At 43.4% G+C, this 16,978-nt stretch overlaps 14 non-coding genes across 14 annotated transcripts; all 14 read right to left on the reverse strand.

Moving 5' to 3' along the window:
• Window positions 1-67: 67 nt before the first annotated feature.
• TRNAL-AAG (transfer RNA leucine (anticodon AAG)) lies at window positions 68-150 on the reverse strand. Its single transcript has one exon. It is a non-coding gene; the product is annotated as a tRNA-Leu (tRNA).
• A 186-nt stretch (window positions 151-336) lies between these two features.
• TRNAL-CAG (transfer RNA leucine (anticodon CAG)) lies at window positions 337-419 on the reverse strand. Its single transcript has one exon. It is a non-coding gene; the product is annotated as a tRNA-Leu (tRNA).
• Window positions 420-2,158: 1,739 nt separating this feature from the next.
• TRNAL-UAG (transfer RNA leucine (anticodon UAG)) lies at window positions 2,159-2,241 on the reverse strand. Its single transcript has one exon. It is a non-coding gene; the product is annotated as a tRNA-Leu (tRNA).
• Window positions 2,242-4,249: 2,008 nt separating this feature from the next.
• Window positions 4,250-4,332, reverse strand: TRNAL-AAG (transfer RNA leucine (anticodon AAG)). The gene has a single exon. It is a non-coding gene; the product is annotated as a tRNA-Leu (tRNA).
• A 2,009-nt stretch (window positions 4,333-6,341) lies between these two features.
• On the reverse strand, window positions 6,342-6,424 carry TRNAL-AAG (transfer RNA leucine (anticodon AAG)). Its single transcript has one exon. It is a non-coding gene; the product is annotated as a tRNA-Leu (tRNA).
• Window positions 6,425-6,610: 186 nt separating this feature from the next.
• Window positions 6,611-6,693, reverse strand: TRNAL-CAG (transfer RNA leucine (anticodon CAG)). Its single transcript has one exon. It is a non-coding gene; the product is annotated as a tRNA-Leu (tRNA).
• Window positions 6,694-7,325: 632 nt separating this feature from the next.
• Window positions 7,326-7,408, reverse strand: TRNAL-UAG (transfer RNA leucine (anticodon UAG)). The gene has a single exon. It is a non-coding gene; the product is annotated as a tRNA-Leu (tRNA).
• Window positions 7,409-8,432: 1,024 nt separating this feature from the next.
• Window positions 8,433-8,515, reverse strand: TRNAL-UAG (transfer RNA leucine (anticodon UAG)). The gene has a single exon. It is a non-coding gene; the product is annotated as a tRNA-Leu (tRNA).
• A 186-nt stretch (window positions 8,516-8,701) lies between these two features.
• On the reverse strand, window positions 8,702-8,784 carry TRNAL-CAG (transfer RNA leucine (anticodon CAG)). Its single transcript has one exon. It is a non-coding gene; the product is annotated as a tRNA-Leu (tRNA).
• A 1,739-nt stretch (window positions 8,785-10,523) lies between these two features.
• Window positions 10,524-10,606, reverse strand: TRNAL-AAG (transfer RNA leucine (anticodon AAG)). Its single transcript has one exon. It is a non-coding gene; the product is annotated as a tRNA-Leu (tRNA).
• Window positions 10,607-12,614: 2,008 nt separating this feature from the next.
• TRNAL-AAG (transfer RNA leucine (anticodon AAG)) lies at window positions 12,615-12,697 on the reverse strand. The gene has a single exon. It is a non-coding gene; the product is annotated as a tRNA-Leu (tRNA).
• A 186-nt stretch (window positions 12,698-12,883) lies between these two features.
• On the reverse strand, window positions 12,884-12,966 carry TRNAL-CAG (transfer RNA leucine (anticodon CAG)). The gene has a single exon. It is a non-coding gene; the product is annotated as a tRNA-Leu (tRNA).
• Window positions 12,967-14,699: 1,733 nt separating this feature from the next.
• Window positions 14,700-14,782, reverse strand: TRNAL-UAG (transfer RNA leucine (anticodon UAG)). The gene has a single exon. It is a non-coding gene; the product is annotated as a tRNA-Leu (tRNA).
• Window positions 14,783-16,784: 2,002 nt separating this feature from the next.
• Window positions 16,785-16,867, reverse strand: TRNAL-AAG (transfer RNA leucine (anticodon AAG)). The gene has a single exon. It is a non-coding gene; the product is annotated as a tRNA-Leu (tRNA).
• Between the last annotated feature and the right edge of the window lie 111 nt (window positions 16,868-16,978).

Here is a 16,978-nt window from a genome sequence, read left to right on the forward strand (position 1 = left end):
TTATTTACATTGCCAATTTTTAGCTGAGATTCTAAAGGAACTGAGAGAGAAAATGGAATTCAAGTTTTGTCAGAAGTGGGATTTGAACCCACGCCTCCAGGAGAGACTGCGGCCTTAACGCAGCGCCTTAGACCACTCGGCCATCCTGACCCCATGCTGCTTTTTCATCTAAAGGGTGAGAAAGATATTAGGAACCAAAAAATGCACAGAGCTTAGGCCAATAGTGGCTAGAGCAAGAAAAAAACTCACTGCACTCTTCCAAGAAGACAATCCTATAAGCCACTGCGAGGGAAATGATCATATTTCTCAAGAAAAAAATTAGAGTAAACACAGAACTGTCAGAAGTGGGATTTGAACCCACGCCTCCAGAGGAGACTGCGACCTGAACGCAGCGCCTTAGACCACTCGGCCATCCTGACTTGCTTTCACAGCATCTTCCAGAGGCCAGACAGCCATGCAGGTGAGGTACTGAAAAGGAATGCCCTCAATTTATTTATCCTATTATATGCACTTCCAACAGATCTTTGAACAATCTGTACAGAGCAGGACCTATGGAGAACTCTTTAGAACTTTGAGGCGAACAAAGAGAAAGTGCTATTCACCAGCCACTTGAACGGCTCAAAGCTGCTTTGAAATTGAGACAATAGCCACCTCTTGGCTGGCTAAAGCAATTTCAACAAGGGATCTCAAAGTCACAACATAGGGTGGAGTATGCAAATTTAAGCAGCCCCTGATCAAAGCCCTGAGGAAATTGCTGTAAGTGTGCTGGAGTCCAGTTGTCCACCAGATGAATGGCATTCTTCCAAATTTGCAGGGCCCGTCTGGCCAGGGCATACAAGAGCATGACTCTTCCAGATGACCTCTTACATGGGTCCTATGCTCATTTGGTAAGGATTGCGCTTTGTCAGCAAGACGTTATAGAACCTAAATATATGAGAAACCCCATCTCTCTTAACAAGAGGAGAACGGAATAACGTGCCAGGTGAAGACCAACAGATGCAACTTCCATCAGATGTTAACCTGATAAAGGAGATTAAATCTCCAAAAGGCATGTCAGAAGTGGGATTCAAACCCACGGCTCCAAAGGAGACCGTGGCCTAAACACAGCGCCTTAGACCTCTCGGCCATCCTGACAGTATAGGCTTTTAAGAAATGAATAAAAGTTACTCAGAAACGTCTACCTCCATGCAAGCCTGAAATAATTTAAACCTTCAAACACAAGGTGCAACTTTATGCACAGGACAATAAACACAGAAGAACACATACGAAAGCACTTTATTTCACAGGTTTACAGTTTTCATGCTTTTAGAACACCACATACCTCTCACCAGCTATTTAGGGTCCTGTATCCGACTCACAACATTTCCTTGCCTGCGACCTCTCTCTCTACACAAACAACTACAGCACAGGAAGTAGGAAGGCAATAGGTGGGGCAGTTTATGCAAATTTATGCTGCCAATGTGCCTTGCAGATTCATGCAGGATTTCTAGATCCTTGCTGGATACAAGAGAGTAGGCCTTGTTCCAGATAAACTATCCGTAGCAGGGAAAGTCTGAGCACAGGCACTCTTTTGCTCTTTAGCCCCTGGCCTGGGACTCACCCTCACTTGCTGAGGAGTGAAATTCTGCATGCCAACTTTGCACAGAAGGTATGTTTGTGGTTGTTTGGGGATGGGTGGGAGGTCAAGAGCAGGGAAAAGCAGGTCTCCTTCACTACTAGACTCCTCTTCTATGCCTACCTGCCATTCACTCACTCTGTCTTTGTTTCATTCTCTCCTTCCACAACACTCCTTCTCACTCACTCGCTCTATCACTTGTATTTTTGCCCTTGCTCTGCATTCAATAGTGGAAACATCTCTTGAATGAAGCATCTGAAAATGACGTGACATAAAATTTAAAACCTCCTTATTGGAAACCTAAAACATCACAAGACTTAATGTAACCCATTTCTTTCATAAAAAAGATTTTTAAAGTACCCCACAAAAGAAATATAAAACACCACGAGTGCTAGAAGAATATTACATTAACGTTAAAGATAGAATAGGGCAAATGCATTTGCAGTTGAAACTGAAGTTTGGTACTTATTCAGATATTATTTACATTGCCAATTTTTAGCTGAGATTCTAAAGGAACTGAGAGAGAAAATGGAATACAAGTTTTGTCAGAAGTGGGATTTGAACCCACGCCTCCAGGAGAGACTGCGGCCTAAACGCAGCGCCTTAGACCACTCGGCCATCCTGACCCCATGCTACTTTTTTATCTAAAGGGTGAGAAAGATATTAGGAACCAAAAAATGCACAGAGCTTAGGCCAATAGTGGCTAGAGCAAGAAAAAAACTCACTGCACTCTTCCAAGAAGACAATCCTATAAGCCACTGCGAGGGAAATGATCATATTTCTCAAGAAAATAATTAGAGTAAACACAGGACTTTCAGAAGTGGGATTTGAACCCACGCCTCCAGAGTAGACTGCGACCTGAACGCAGCACCTTAGACCACTCGGCCATCCTGACTTGCTTTCCCAGCATCTTCCAGAGGCCAGACAGCCATGCAGGTGAGGTACTGAAAAGGAATGCCCTCAATTTATTTATCCTATTATATGCACTTCCAACAGATCTTTGAACAATTTGTACAGAGCAGGACCTGTGGAGAACTCTTTAGAACTTTGAGGCGAACAAAGAGAAAGTGCTATTCACCAGCCACTTGAACGGCTCAAAGCTGCTTTGAAATTGAGACAATAGCCACCTCTTGGCTGGCTAAAGGAATTTCAACAAGGGATCTCAAAGTCACAACATAGGGTGGAGTATGCAAATTTAAGCAGCCCCTGATCAAAGCCCTAAGGAAATTGCTGTAAGTGTGCTGGAGTCCAGTTGTCTACCAGATGCATGGCATTCTTCCAAATTTGCAGGGCCCGTCTGGCCAGGGCATACAAGAGCATGACTCTTCCAGATGACCTCTTACATGGGTCCTATGCTCATTTGGTAAGGATTGCGCTTTGTCAGCAAGACGTTATAGAACCTAAATATATGAGAAACCCCATCTCTCTTGACAAGAGGAGAACGGAATAACGTGCCAGGTGAAGACCAACAGATGCAACTTCCATCAGATGTTAACCTGATAAAGGAGATTAAATCTCCAAAAGGCATGTCAGAAGTGGGATTCGAACCCATGCCTCCAAAGGAGACGGTGGCCTAAACACAGCACCTTAGACCTCTCGGCCATCCTGACAGTATAGGCTTTTAAGAAATGAATAAAAGTTACTCAGAAACGTCTACCTCCATGCAAGCCTGAAATAATTTAAACCTTCAAACACAAGGTGCAACTTTATGCACAGGACAATAAACACAGAAGAACACATACGAAAGCACTTTATTTCACAGGTATACAGTTTTCATGCTTTTAGAACACCACATACCTCTCACCAGCTATTTAGGGTCCTGTATCCGACTCACAACATTTCCTTGCCTGCGACCTCTCTCTCTACACAAACAACTACAGCACAGGAAGTAGGAAGGCAATAGGTGGGGCAGTTTATGCAAATTTATGCTGCCAATGTGCCTTGCAGATTCATGCAGGATTTCTAGATCCTTGCTGGATACAAGAGAGTAGGCCTTGTTCCAGATAAACTATCCCTAGCAGGGAAAGTCTGAGCACAGGCACTCTTTTGCTCTTTAGCCCCTGGCATGGGACTCACCCTCACTTGCTGAGGCGTGAAATTCTGCATACCAACTTTGCACAGAAGGTATGTTTGTGGTTGTTTGGGGATGGGTGGGAGGTCAAGAGCAGGGAAAAGCAGGTCTCCTTCACTACTAGACTCCTCTTCTATGCCTCCCTGCTATTCACTCACTCTGTCTTTGTTTCATTCTCTCCTTCCACAATACTCCTTCTCACTCACTCGCTCTATCACTTGTATTTTTGCCCTTGCACTGCATTCTATAGTGGAATCATCTCTTGAATGAAGCATCTGAAAATGACGTGACATATAATTTAAAACCTCCTTATTGGAAACCTAAAACATCACAAGACTTAATGTAACCCATTTCTTTCATAAAAAAGATTTTTAAAGTACCCCACAAAAGAAATATAAAACACCACGAGTGCTAGAAGAATATTACATTAACGTTAAAGATAGAATAGGGCAAATGCATTTGCAGTTGAAACTGAAGTTTGGTACTTATTCAGATATTATTTACATTGCCAATTTTTAGCTGAGATTCTAAAGGAACTGAGAGAGAAAATGGAATTCAAGTTTTGTCAGAAGTGGGATTTGAACCCACGCCTCCAGGAGAGACTGCGGCCTTAACGCAGCGCCTTAGACCACTCGGCCATCCTGACCCCATGCTGTTTTTTCATCTAAAGGGTGATAAAGATATTAGGAACCAAAAAATGCACAGAGCTTAGGCCAATAGTGGCTAGAGCAAGAAAAAAACTCACTGCACTCTTCCAAGAAGACAATCCTATAAGCCACTGCGAGGGAAATGATCATATTTCCTCAAGAAAAAAATTAGAGTAAACACAGGACTGTCAGAAGTGGGATTTGAACCCACGCCTCCAGATGAGACTGCAACCTGAACGCAGCGCCTTAGACCACTCGGCCATCCTGACTTGCTTTCCCAGCATCTTCCAGAGGCCAGACAGCCATGCAGGTGAGGTACTGAAAAGGAATGCCCTCAATTTATTTATCCTATTATATGCACTTCCAACAGATCTTTGAACAATCTGTACAGAGCAGGACCTATGGAGAACTCTTTAGAACTTTGAGGCGAACAAAGAGAAAGTGCTATTCACCAGCCACTTGAACGGCTCAAAGCTGCTTTGAAATTGAGACAATAGCCACCTCTTGGCTGGCTAAAGCAATTTCAACAAGGGATCTCAAAGTCACAACATAGGGTGGAGTATGCAAATTTAAGCAGCCCCTGATCAAAGCCCTGAGGAAATTGCTGTAAGTGTGCTGGAGTCCAGTTGTCCACCAGATGAATGGCATTCTTCCAAATTTGCAAAGCCCGTCTGGCCAGGGCATACAAGAGCATGACTCTTCCAGATGACCTCTTACATGGGTCCTATGCTCATTTGGTAAGGATTGCGCTTTGTCAGCAAGACGTTATAGAACCTAAATATATGAGAAAGCCCATCTCTCTTGACAAGAGGAGAACGGAATAACGTGCCAGGTGAAGACCAACAGATGCAACTTCCATCAGATGTTAACCTGATAAAGGAGATTAAATCTCCAAAAGGCATGTCAGAAGTGGGATTCGAACCCACGGCTCCAAAGGAGACCGTGGGCTAAACACAGCGCCTTAGACCTCTCGGCCATCCTGACAGTATAGGCTTTTAAGAAAAGAATAAAAGTTACTCAGAAACGTCTACCTCCATGCAAGCCTGAAATAATTTAAACCTTCAAACACAAGGTGCAACTTTATGCACAGGACAATAAACACAGAAGAACACATACGAAAGCACTTTATTTCACAGGTATACAGTTTTCATGCTTTTAGAACACCACATACCTCTCACCAGCTATTTAGGGTCCTGTATCCGACTCACAACATTTCCTTGCCTGCGACCTCTCTCTCTACACAAACAACTACAGCACAGGAAGTAGGAAGGCAATAGGTGGGGCAGTTTATGCAAATTTATGCTGCCAATGTGCCTTGCAGATTCATGCAGGATTTCTAGATCCTTGCTGGATACAAGAGAGTAGGACTTGTTCCAGATAAACTATCCCTAGCAGGGAAAGTCTGAGCACAGGCACTCTTTTGCTCTTTAGCCCCTGGCCTGGGACTCACCCTCACTTGCTGAGGCGTGAAATTCTGCATACCAACTTTGCACAGAAGGTATGTTTGTGGTTGTTTGGGGATGGGTGGGAGGTCAAGAGCAGGGAAAAGCAGGTCTCCTTCACTACTAGACTCCTCTTCTATGCCTCCCTGCTATTCACTCACTCTGTCTTTGTTTCATTCTCTCCTTCCACAATACTCCTTCTCACTCACTCGCTCTATCACTTGTATTTTTGCCCTTGCACTGCATTCTATAGTGGAAACATCTCTTGAATGAAGCATCTGAAAATGACGTGACATAAAATGTAAAACCTCCTTATTGGAAACCTAAAACATCACAAGACTTAATGTAACCCATTTCTTTCATAAAAAAGATTTTTAAAGTACCCCACAAAAGAAATATAAAACACCACGAGTGCTAGAAGAATATTACATTAACGTTAAAGATAGAATAGGGCAAATGCATTTGCAGTTGAAACTGAAGTTTGGTACTTATTCAGATATTATTTACATTGCCAATTTTTAGCTGAGATTCTAAAGGAACTGAGAGAGAAAATGGAATTCAAGTTTTGTCAGAAGTGGGATTTGAACCCACGCCTCCAGGAGAGACTGCGGCCTTAACACAGCGCCTTAGACCACTCGGCCATCCTGACCCCATGCTGCTTTTTCATCTAAAGGGTGAGAAAGATATTAGGAACCAAAAAATGCACAGAGCTTAGGCCAATAGTGGCTAGAGCAAGAAAAAAACTCACTGCACTCTTCCAAGAAGACAATCCTATAAGCCACTGCGAGGGAAATGATCATATTTCTCAAGAAAAAAATTAGAGTAAACACAGAACTGTCAGAAGTGGGATTTGAACCCACGCCTCCAGAGGAGACTGCGACCTGAACGCAGCGCCTTAGACCACTCGGCCATCCTGACTTGCTTTCCCAGCATCTTCCAGAGGCCAGACAGCCATGCAGGTGAGGTACTGAAAAGGAATGCCCTCAATTTATTTATCCTATTATATGCACTTCCAACAGATCTTTGAACAATTTGTACAGAGCAGGACCTGTGGAGAACTCTTTAGAACTTTGAGGCGAACAAAGAGAAAGTGCTATTCACCAGCCACTTGAACGGCTCAAAGCTGCTTTGAAATTGAGACAATAGCCACCTCTTGGCTGGCTAAAGGAATTTCAACAAGGGATCTCAAAGTCACAACATAGGGTGGAGTATGCAAATTTAAGCAGCCCCTGATCAAAGCCCCAAGGAAATTGCTGTAAGTGTGCTGGAGTCCAGTTGTCTACCAGATGCATGGCATTCTTCCAAATTTGCAGGGCCCGTCTGGCCAGGGCATACAAGAGCATGACTCTTCCAGATGACCTCTTACATGGGTCCTATGCTCATTTGGTAAGGATTGCGCTTTGTCAGCAAGACGTTATAGAACCTAAATATATGAGAAACCCCATCTCTCTTGACAAGAGGAGAACGGAATAACGTGCCAGGTGAAGACCAACAGATGCAACTTCCATCAGATGTTAACCTGATAAAGGAGATTAAATCTCCAAAAGGCATGTCAGAAGTGGGATTCGAACCCACGCCTCCAAAGGAGACTGTGGCCTAAACACAGCGCCTTAGACCTCTCGGCCATCCTGACAGTATATGCTTTTAAGAAATGAATAAAAGTTACTCAGAAACGTCTACCTCCATGCAAGCCTGAAATAATTTAAACCTTCAAACACAAGGTGCAACTTTATGCACAGGACAATAAACACAGAAGAACACATACGAAAGCACTTTATTTCACAGGTATACAGTTTTCATGCTTTTAGAACACCACATACCTCTCACCAGCTATTTAGGGTCCTGTATCCGACTCACAACATTTCCTTGCCTGCGACCTCTCTCTCTACACAAACAACTACAGCACAGGAAGTAGGAAGGCAATAGGTGGGGCAGTTTATGCAAATTTATGCTGCCAATGTGCCTTGCAGATTCATGCAGGATTTCTAGATCCTTGCTGGATACAAGAGAGTAGGCCTTGTTCCAGATAAACTATCCCTAGCAGGGAAAGTCTGAGCACAGGCACTCTTTTGCTCTTTAGCCCCTGGCCTGGGACTCACCCTCACTTGCTGAGGCGTGAAATTCTGCATACCAACTTTGCACAGAAGGTATGTTTGTGGTTGTTTGGGGATGGGTGGGAGGTCAAGAGCAGGGAAAAGCAGGTCTCCTTCACTACTAGACTCCTCTTCTATGCCTCCCTGCCATTCACTCACTCTGTCTTTGTTTCATTCTCTCCTTCCACAACACTCCTTCTCACTCACTCGCTCTATCACTTGTATTTTTGCCCTTGCTCTGCATTCTATAGTGGAGACATCTCTTGAATGAAGCATCTGAAAATGACGTGACATAAAATTTAAAACCTCCTTATTGGAAACCTAAAACATCACAAGACTTAATGTAACCCATTTCTTTCATAAAAAAGATTTTTAAAGTACCCCACAAAAGAAATATAAAACACCACGAGTGCTAGAAGAATATTACATTAACGTTAAAGATAGAATAGGGCAAATGCATTTGCAGTTGAAACTGAAGTTTGGTACTTATTCAGATATTATTTACATTGCCAATTTTTAGCTGAGATTCTAAAGGAACTGAGAGAGAAAATGGAATTCAAGTTTTGTCAGAAGTGGGATTCGAACCCACGCCTCCAGAAGAGACTGCGGCCTAAACGCAGCGCCTTAGACCACTCGGCCATCCTGACCCCATGCTACTTTTTCATCTAAAGGGTGAGAAAGATATTAGGAACCAAAAAATGCACAGAGCTTAGGCCAATAGTGGCTAGAGCAAGAAAAAAACTCACTGCACTCTTCCAAGAAGACAATCCTATAAGCCACTGCGAGGGAAATGATCATATTTCTCAAGAAAAAAAGTAGAGTAAACACAGGACTGTCAGAAGTGGGATTTGAACCCACGCCTCCAGAGGAGACTGCGACCTGAACGCAGCGCCTTAGACCACTCGGCCATCCTGACTTGCTTTCCCAGCATCTTCCAGAGGCCAGACAGCCATGCAGGTGAGGTACTGAAAAGGAATGCCCTCAATTTATTTATCCTATTATATGCACTTCCAACAGATCTTTGAACAATTTGTACAGAGCAGGACCTGTGGAGAACTCTTTAGAACTTTGAGGCGAACAAAGAGAAAGTGCTATTCACCAGCCACTTGAACGGCTCAAAGCTGCTTTGAAATTGAGACAATAGCCACCTCTTGGCTGGCTAAAGGAATTTCAACAAGGGATCTCAAAGTCACAACATAGGGTGGAGTATGCAAATTTAAGCAGCCCCTGATCAAAGCCCTAAGGAAATTGCTGTAAGTGTGCTGGAGTCCAGTTGTCTACCAGATGCATGGCATTCTTCCAAATTTGCAGGGCCCGTCTGGCCAGGGCATACAAGAGCATGACTCTTCCAGATGACCTCTTACATGGGTCCTATGCTCATTTGGTAAGGATTGCGCTTTGTCAGCAAGACGTTATAGAACCTAAATATATGAGAAACCCCATCTCTCTTGACAAGAGGAGAACGGAATAACGTGCCAGGTGAAGACCAACAGATGCAACTTCCATCAGATGTTAACCTGATAAAGGAGATTAAATCTCCAAAAGGCATGTCAGAAGTGGGATTCGAACCCATGCCTCCAAAGGAGACGGTGGCCTAAACACAGCACCTTAGACCTCTCGGCCATCCTGACAGTATAGGCTTTTAAGAAATGAATAAAAGTTACTCAGAAACGTCTACCTCCATGCAAGCCTGAAATAATTTAAACCTTCAAACACAAGGTGCAACTTTATGCACAGGACAATAAACACAGAAGAACACATACGAAAGCACTTTATTTCACAGGTATACAGTTTTCATGCTTTTAGAACACCACATACCTCTCACCAGCTATTTAGTGTCCTGTATCCGACTCACAACATTTCCTTGCCTGCGACCTCTCTCTCTACACAAACAACTACAGCACAGGAAGTAGGAAGGCAATAGGTGGGGCAGTTTATGCAAATGTATGCTGCCAATGTGCCTTGCAGATTCATGCAGGATTTCTAGATCCTTGCTGGATACAAGAGAGTAGGCCTTGTTCCAGATAAACTATCCCTAGCAGGGAAAGTCTGAGCACAGGCACTCTTTTGCTCTTTAGCCCCTGGCCTGGGACTCACCCTCACTTGCTGAGGCGTGAAATTCTGCATACCAACTTTGCACAGAAGGTATGTTTGTGGTTGTTTGGGGATGGGTGGGAGGTCAAGAGCAGGGAAAAGCAGGTCTCCTTCACTACTAGACTCCTCTTCTATGCCTCCCTGCTATTCACTCACTCTGTCTTTGTTTCATTCTCTCCTTCCACAATACTCCTTCTCACTCACTCGCTCTATCACTTGTATTTTTGCCCTTGCACTGCATTCTATAGTGGAATCATCTCTTGAATGAAGCATCTGAAAATGACGTGACATAAAATTTAAAACCTCCTTATTGGAAACCTAAAACATCACAAGACTTAATGTAACCCATTTCTTTCATAAAAAAGATTTTTAAAGTACCCCACAAAAGAAATATAAAACACCACGAGTGCTAGAAGAATATTACATTAACGTTAAAGATAGAATAGGGCAAATGCATTTGCAGTTGAAACTGAAGTTTGGTACTTATTCAGATATTATTTACATTGCCAATTTTTAGCTGAGATTCTAAAGGAACTGAGAGAGAAAATGAAATTCAAGTTTTGTCAGAAGTGGGATTTGAACCCACGCCTCCAGGAGAGACTGCGGCCTTAACGCAGCGCCTTAGACCACTCGGCCATCCTGACCCCATGCTGCTTTTTCATCTAAAGGGTGATAAAGATATTAGGAACCAAAAAATGCACAGAGCTTAGGCCAATAGTGGCTAGAGCAAGAAAAAAACTCACTGCACTCTTCCAAGAAGACAATCCTATAAGCCACTGCGAGGGAAATGATCATATTTCCTCAAGAAAAAAATTAGAGTAATCACAGGACTGTCAGAAGTGGGATTTGAACCCACGCCTCCAGATGAGACTGCAACCTGAACGCAGCGCCTTAGACCACTCGGCCATCCTGACTTGCTTTCCCAGCATCTTCCAGAGGCCAGACAGCCATGCAGGTGAGGTACTGAAAAGGAATGCCCTCAATTTATTTATCCTATTATATGCACTTCCAACAGATCTTTGAACAATCTGTACAGAGCAGGACCTATGGAGAACTCTTTAGAACTTTGAGGCGAACAAAGAGAAAGTGCTATTCACCAGCCACTTGAACGGCTCAAAGCTGCTTTGAAATTGAGACAATAGCCACCTCTTGGCTGGCTAAAGCAATTTCAACAAGGGATCTCAAAGTCACAACATAGGGTGGAGTATGCAAATTTAAGCAGCCCCTGATCAAAGCCCTGAGGAAATTGCTGTAAGTGTGCTGGAGTCCAGTTGTCCACCAGATGAATGGCATTCTTCCAAATTTGCAGGGCCCGTCTGGCCAGGGCATACAAGAGCATGACTCTTCCAGATGACCTCTTACATGGGTCCTATGCTCATTTGGTAAGGATTGCGCTTTGTCAGCAAGACGTTATAGAACCTAAATATATGAGAAAGCCCATCTCTCTTGACAAGAGGAGAACGGAATAACGTGCCAGGTGAAGACCAACAGATGCAACTTCCATCAGATGTTAACCTGATAAAGGAGATTAAATCTCCAAAAGGCATGTCAGAAGTGGGATTCGAACCCACGGCTCCAAAGGAGACCGTGGGCTAAACACAGCGCCTTAGACCTCTCGGCCATCCTGACAGTATAGGCTTTTAAGAAATGAATAAAAGTTACTCAGAAACGTCTACCTCCATGCAAGCCTGAAATAATTTAAACCTTCAAACACAAGGTGCAACTTTATGCACAGGACAATAAACACAGAAGAACACATACGAAAGCACTTTATTTCACAGGTATACAGTTTTCATGCTTTTAGAACACCACATACCTCTCACCAGCTATTTAGGGTCCTGTATCCGACTCACAACATTTCCTTGCCTGCGACCTCTCTCTCTACACAAACAACTACAGCACAGGAAGTAGGAAGGCAATAGGTGGGGCAGTTTATGCAAATTTATGCTGCCAATGTGCCTTGCAGATTCATGCAGGATTTCTAGATCCTTGCTGGATACAAGAGAGTAGGCCTTGTTCCAGATAAACTATCCGTAGCAGGGAAAGTCTGAGCACAGGCACTCTTTTGCTCTTTAGCCCCTGGCCTGGGACTCACCCTCACTTGCTGAGGAGTGAAATTCTGCATGCCAACTTTGCACAGAAGGTATGTTTTGGTTGTTTGGGGATGGGTGGGAGGTCAAGAGCAGGGAAAAGCAGGTCTCCTTCACTGCTAGACTCCTCTTCTATGCCTCCCTGCTATTCACTCACTCTGTCTTTGTTTCATTCTCTCCTTCCACAATACTCCTTCTCACTCAATCGCTCTATCACTTGTATTTTTGCCCTTGCACTGCATTCTATAGTGGAAACATCTCTTGAATGAAGCATCTGAAAATGACGTGACATAAAATTTAAAACCTCCTTATTGGAAACCTAAAACATCACAAGACTTAATGTAACCCATTTCTTTCATAAAAAAGATTTTTAAAGTACCCCACAAAAGAAATATAAAACACCACGAGTGCTAGAAGAATATTACATTAACGTTAAAGATAGAATAGGGCAAATGCATTTGCAGTTGAAACTGAAGTTTGGTACTTATTCAGATATTATTTACATTGCCAATTTTTAGCTGAGATTCTAAAGGAACTGAGAGAGAAAATGGAATTCAAGTTTTGTCAGAAGTGGGATTTGAACCCACGCCTCCAGGAGAGACTGCGGCCTTAACGCAGCGCCTTAGACCACTCGGCCATCCTGACCCCATGCTGCTTTTTCATCTAAAGGGTGAGAAAGATATTAGGAACCAAAAAATGCACAGAGCTTAGGCCAATAGTGGCTAGAGCAAGAAAAAAACTCACTGCACTCTTCCAAGAAGACAATCCTATAAGCCACTGCGAGGGAAATGATCATATTTCTCAAGAAAAAAATTAGAGTAAACACAGGACTGTCAGAAGTGGGATTTGAACCCACGCCTCCAGAGGAGACTGCGACCTGAACGCAGCGCCTTAGACCACTCGGCCATCCTGACTTGCTTTCCCAGCATCTTCCAGAGGCCACACAGCCATGCAGGTGAGGTACTGAAAAGGAATGCCCTCAATTTATTTATCCTATTATATGCACTTCCAACAGATCTTTGAACAATCTGTACAGAGCAGGACCTATGGAGAACTCTTTAGAACTTTGAGGCGAACAAAGAGAAAGTGCTATTCACCAGCCACTTGAACGGCTCAAAGCTGCTTTGAAATTGAGACAATAGCCACCTCTTGGCTGGCTAAAGCAATTTCAACAAGGGATCTCAAAGTCACAACATAGGGTGGAGTATGCAAATTTAAGCAGCCCCTGATCAAAGCCCTGATGAAATTGCTGTAAGTGTGCTGGAGTCCAGTTGTCCACCAGATGAATGGCATTCTTCCAAATTTGCAGGGCCCGTCTGGCCAGGGCATACAAGAGCATGACTCTTCCAGATGACCTCTTACATGGGTCCTATGCTCATTTGGTAAGGATTGCGCTTTGTCAGCAAGACGTTATAGAACCTAAATATATGAGAAAGCCCATCTCTCTTGACAAGAGGAGAACGGAATAACGTGCCAGGTGAAGACCAACAGATGCAACTTCCATCAGATGCTAACCTGATAAAGGAGATTAAATCTCCAAAACGCATGTCAGAAGTGGGATTCGAACCCACGGCTCCAAAGGAGACCGTGGCCTAAACACAGCGCCTTAGACCTCTCGGCCATCCTGACAGTAAAGGCTTTTAAGAAAAGAATAAAAGTTACTCAGAAACGTCTAGCTCCATGCAAGCCTGAAATAATTTAAACCTTCAAACACAAGGTGCAACTTTATGCACAGGACAATAAACACAGAAGAACACATACGAAAGCACTTTATTTCACAGGTATACAGTTTTCATGCTTTTAGAACACCACATACCTCTCACCAGCTATTTAGGGTCCTGTATCCGACTCACAACATTTCCTTGCCTGCGACCTCTCTCTCTACACAAACAACTACAGCACAGGAAGTAGGAAGGCAATAGGTGGGGCAGTTTATGCAAATTCATGCTGCCAATGTGCCTTGCAGATTCATGCAGGATTTCTAGATCCTTGCTGGATACAAGAGAGTAGGCCTTGTTCCAGATAAACTATCCGTAGCAGGGAAAGTCTGAGCACAGGCACTCTTTTGCTCTTTAGCCCCTGGCCTGGGACTCACCCTCATTTGCTGAGGAGTGAAATTCTGCATGCCAACTTTGCACAGAAGGTATGTTTGTGGTTGTTTGGGGATGGGTGGGAGGTCAAGAGCAGGGAAAAGCAGGTCTCCTTCACTACTAGACTCCTCTTCTATGCCTCCCTGCCATTCACTCACTCTGTCTTTGTTTCATTCTCTCCTTCCACAACACTCCTTCTCACTCACTCGCTCTATCACTTGTATTTTTGCCCTTGCTCTGCATTCAATAGTGGAAACATCTCTTGAATGAAGCATCTGAAAATGACGTGACATAAAATTTAAAACCTCCTTATTGGAAACCTAAAACATCACAAGACTTAATGTAACCCATTTCTTTCATAAAAAAGATTGTACCCCACAAAAGAAATATAAAACACCACGAGTGCTAGAAGAATATTACATTAACGTTAAAGATAGAATAGGGCAAATGCATTTGCAGTTGAAACTGAAGTTTGGTACTTATTCAGATATTATTTACATTGCCAATTTTTAGCTGAGATTCTAAAGGAACTGAGAGAGAAAATGGAATTCAAGTTTTGTCAGAAGTGGGATTCGAACCCACGCCTCCAGGAGAGACTGCGGCCTAAACGCAGCGCCTTAGACCACTCGGCCATCCTGACCCCATGCTACTTTTTCATCTAAAGGGTGAGAAAGATATTAGGAACCAAAAAATGCACAGAGCTTAGGCCAATAGTGGCTAGAGCAAGAAAAAAACTCACTGCACTCTTCCAAGAAGACAATCCTATAAGCCACTGCGAGGGAAATGATCATATTTCTCAAGAAAATAATTAGAGTAAACACAGGACTTTCAGAAGTGGGATTTGAACCCACGCCTCCAGAGGAGACTGCGACCTGAACGCAGCACCTTAGACCACTCGGCCATCCTGACTTGCTTTCCCAGCATCTTCCAGAGGCCAGACAGCCATGCAGGTGAGGTACTGAAAAGGAATGCCCTCAATTTATTTATCCTATTATATGCACTTCCAACAGATCTTTGAACAATCTGTACAGAGCAGGACCTATGGAGAACTCTTTAGAACTTTGAGGCGAACAAAGAGAAAGTGCTATTCACCAGCCACTTGAACGGCTCAAAGCTGCTTTGAAATTGAGACAATAGCCACCTCTTGGCTGGCTAAAGCAATTTCAACAAGGGATCTCAAAGTCACAACATAGGGTGGAGTATGCAAATTTAAGCAGCCCCTGATCAAAGCCCTAAGGAAATTGCTGTAAGTGTGCTGGAGTCCAGTTGTCTACCAGATGCATGGCATTCTTCCAAATTTGCAGGGCCCGTCTGGCCAGGGCATACAAGAGCATGACTCTTCCAGATGACCTCTTACATGGGTCCTATGCTCATTTGGTAAGGATTGCGCTTTGTCAGCAAGACGTTATAGAACCTAAATATATGAGAAACCCCATCTCTCTTGACAAGAGGAGAACGGAATAACGTGCCAGGTGAAGACCAACAGATGCAACTTCCATCAGATGTTAACCTGATAAAGGAGATTAAATCTCCAAAAGGCATGCCAGAAGTGGGATTCGAACCCATGCCTCCAAAGGAGACTGTGGCCTAAACACAGCACCTTAGACCTCTCGGCCATACTGACAGTATAGGCTTTTAAGAAATGAATAAAAGTTACTCAGAAACGTCTACCTCCATGCAAGCCTGAAATAATTTAAACCTTCAAACACAAGGTGCAACTTTATGCACAGGACAATAAACACAGAAGAACACATACGAAAGCACTTTATTTCACAGGTATACAGTTTTCATGCTTTTAGAACACCACATACCTCTCACCAGCTATTTAGGGTCCTGTATCCGACTCACAACATTTCCTTGCCTGCGACCTCTCTCTCTACACAAACAACTACAGCACAGGAAGTAGGAAGGCAATAGGAGGGGCAGTTTATGCAAATTTATGCTGCCAAGGTGCCTTGCAGATTCATGCAGGATTTCTAGATCCTTGCTGGATACAAGAGAGTAGGACTTGTTCCAGATAAACTATCCCTAGCAGGGAAAGTCTGAGCACAGGCACTCTTTTGCTCTTTAGCCCCTGGCCTGGGACTCACCCTCACTTGCTGAGGCGTGAAATTCTGCATACCAACTTTGCACAGAAGGTATGTTTGTGGTTGTTTGGGGATGGGTGGGAGGTCAAGAGCAGGGAAAAGCAGGTCTCCTTCACTACTAGACTCCTCTTCCATGCCTCCCTGCCATTCACTCACTCTGTCTTTGTTTCATTCTCTCCTTCCACAACACTCCTTCTCACTCACTCGCTCTATCACTTGTATTTTTGCCCTTGCTCTGCATTCTATAGTGGAAACATCTCTTGAATGAAGCATCTGAAAATGACGTGACATAAAATTTAAAACCTCCTTATTGGAAACCTAAAACATCACAAGACGTAATGTAACCCATTTCTTTCATAAAAAAGATTTTTAAAGTACCCCACAAAAGAAATATAAAACACCACGAGTGCTAGAAGAATATTACATTAACGTTAAAGATAGAATAGGGCAAATGCATTTGAAACTGAAGTTTGGTACTTATTCAGATATTATTTACATTGCCAATTTTTAGCTGAGATTCTAAAGGAACTGAGAGAGAAAATGGAATTCAAGTTTTGTCAGAAGTGGGATTCGAACCCACGCCTCCATGAGAGACTGCGGCCTTAACGCAGCGCCTTAGACCACTCGGCCATCCTGACCCCATGCCGCTTTTTCATCTAAAGTGTGAGAAAGATATTAGGAACCAAAACATGCACAGAGCTTAGGCCAATAGTGGCTAGAGCAAGAAAAAAACTCACTGCACTCTTCCA

The sequence above is a fragment of the Triturus cristatus genome, chromosome 6 (assembly GCF_964204655.1).
Source record: "Triturus cristatus chromosome 6, aTriCri1.1, whole genome shotgun sequence".
In the NCBI taxonomy this organism is placed as follows: Eukaryota; Metazoa; Chordata; class Amphibia; order Caudata; family Salamandridae; genus Triturus; species Triturus cristatus.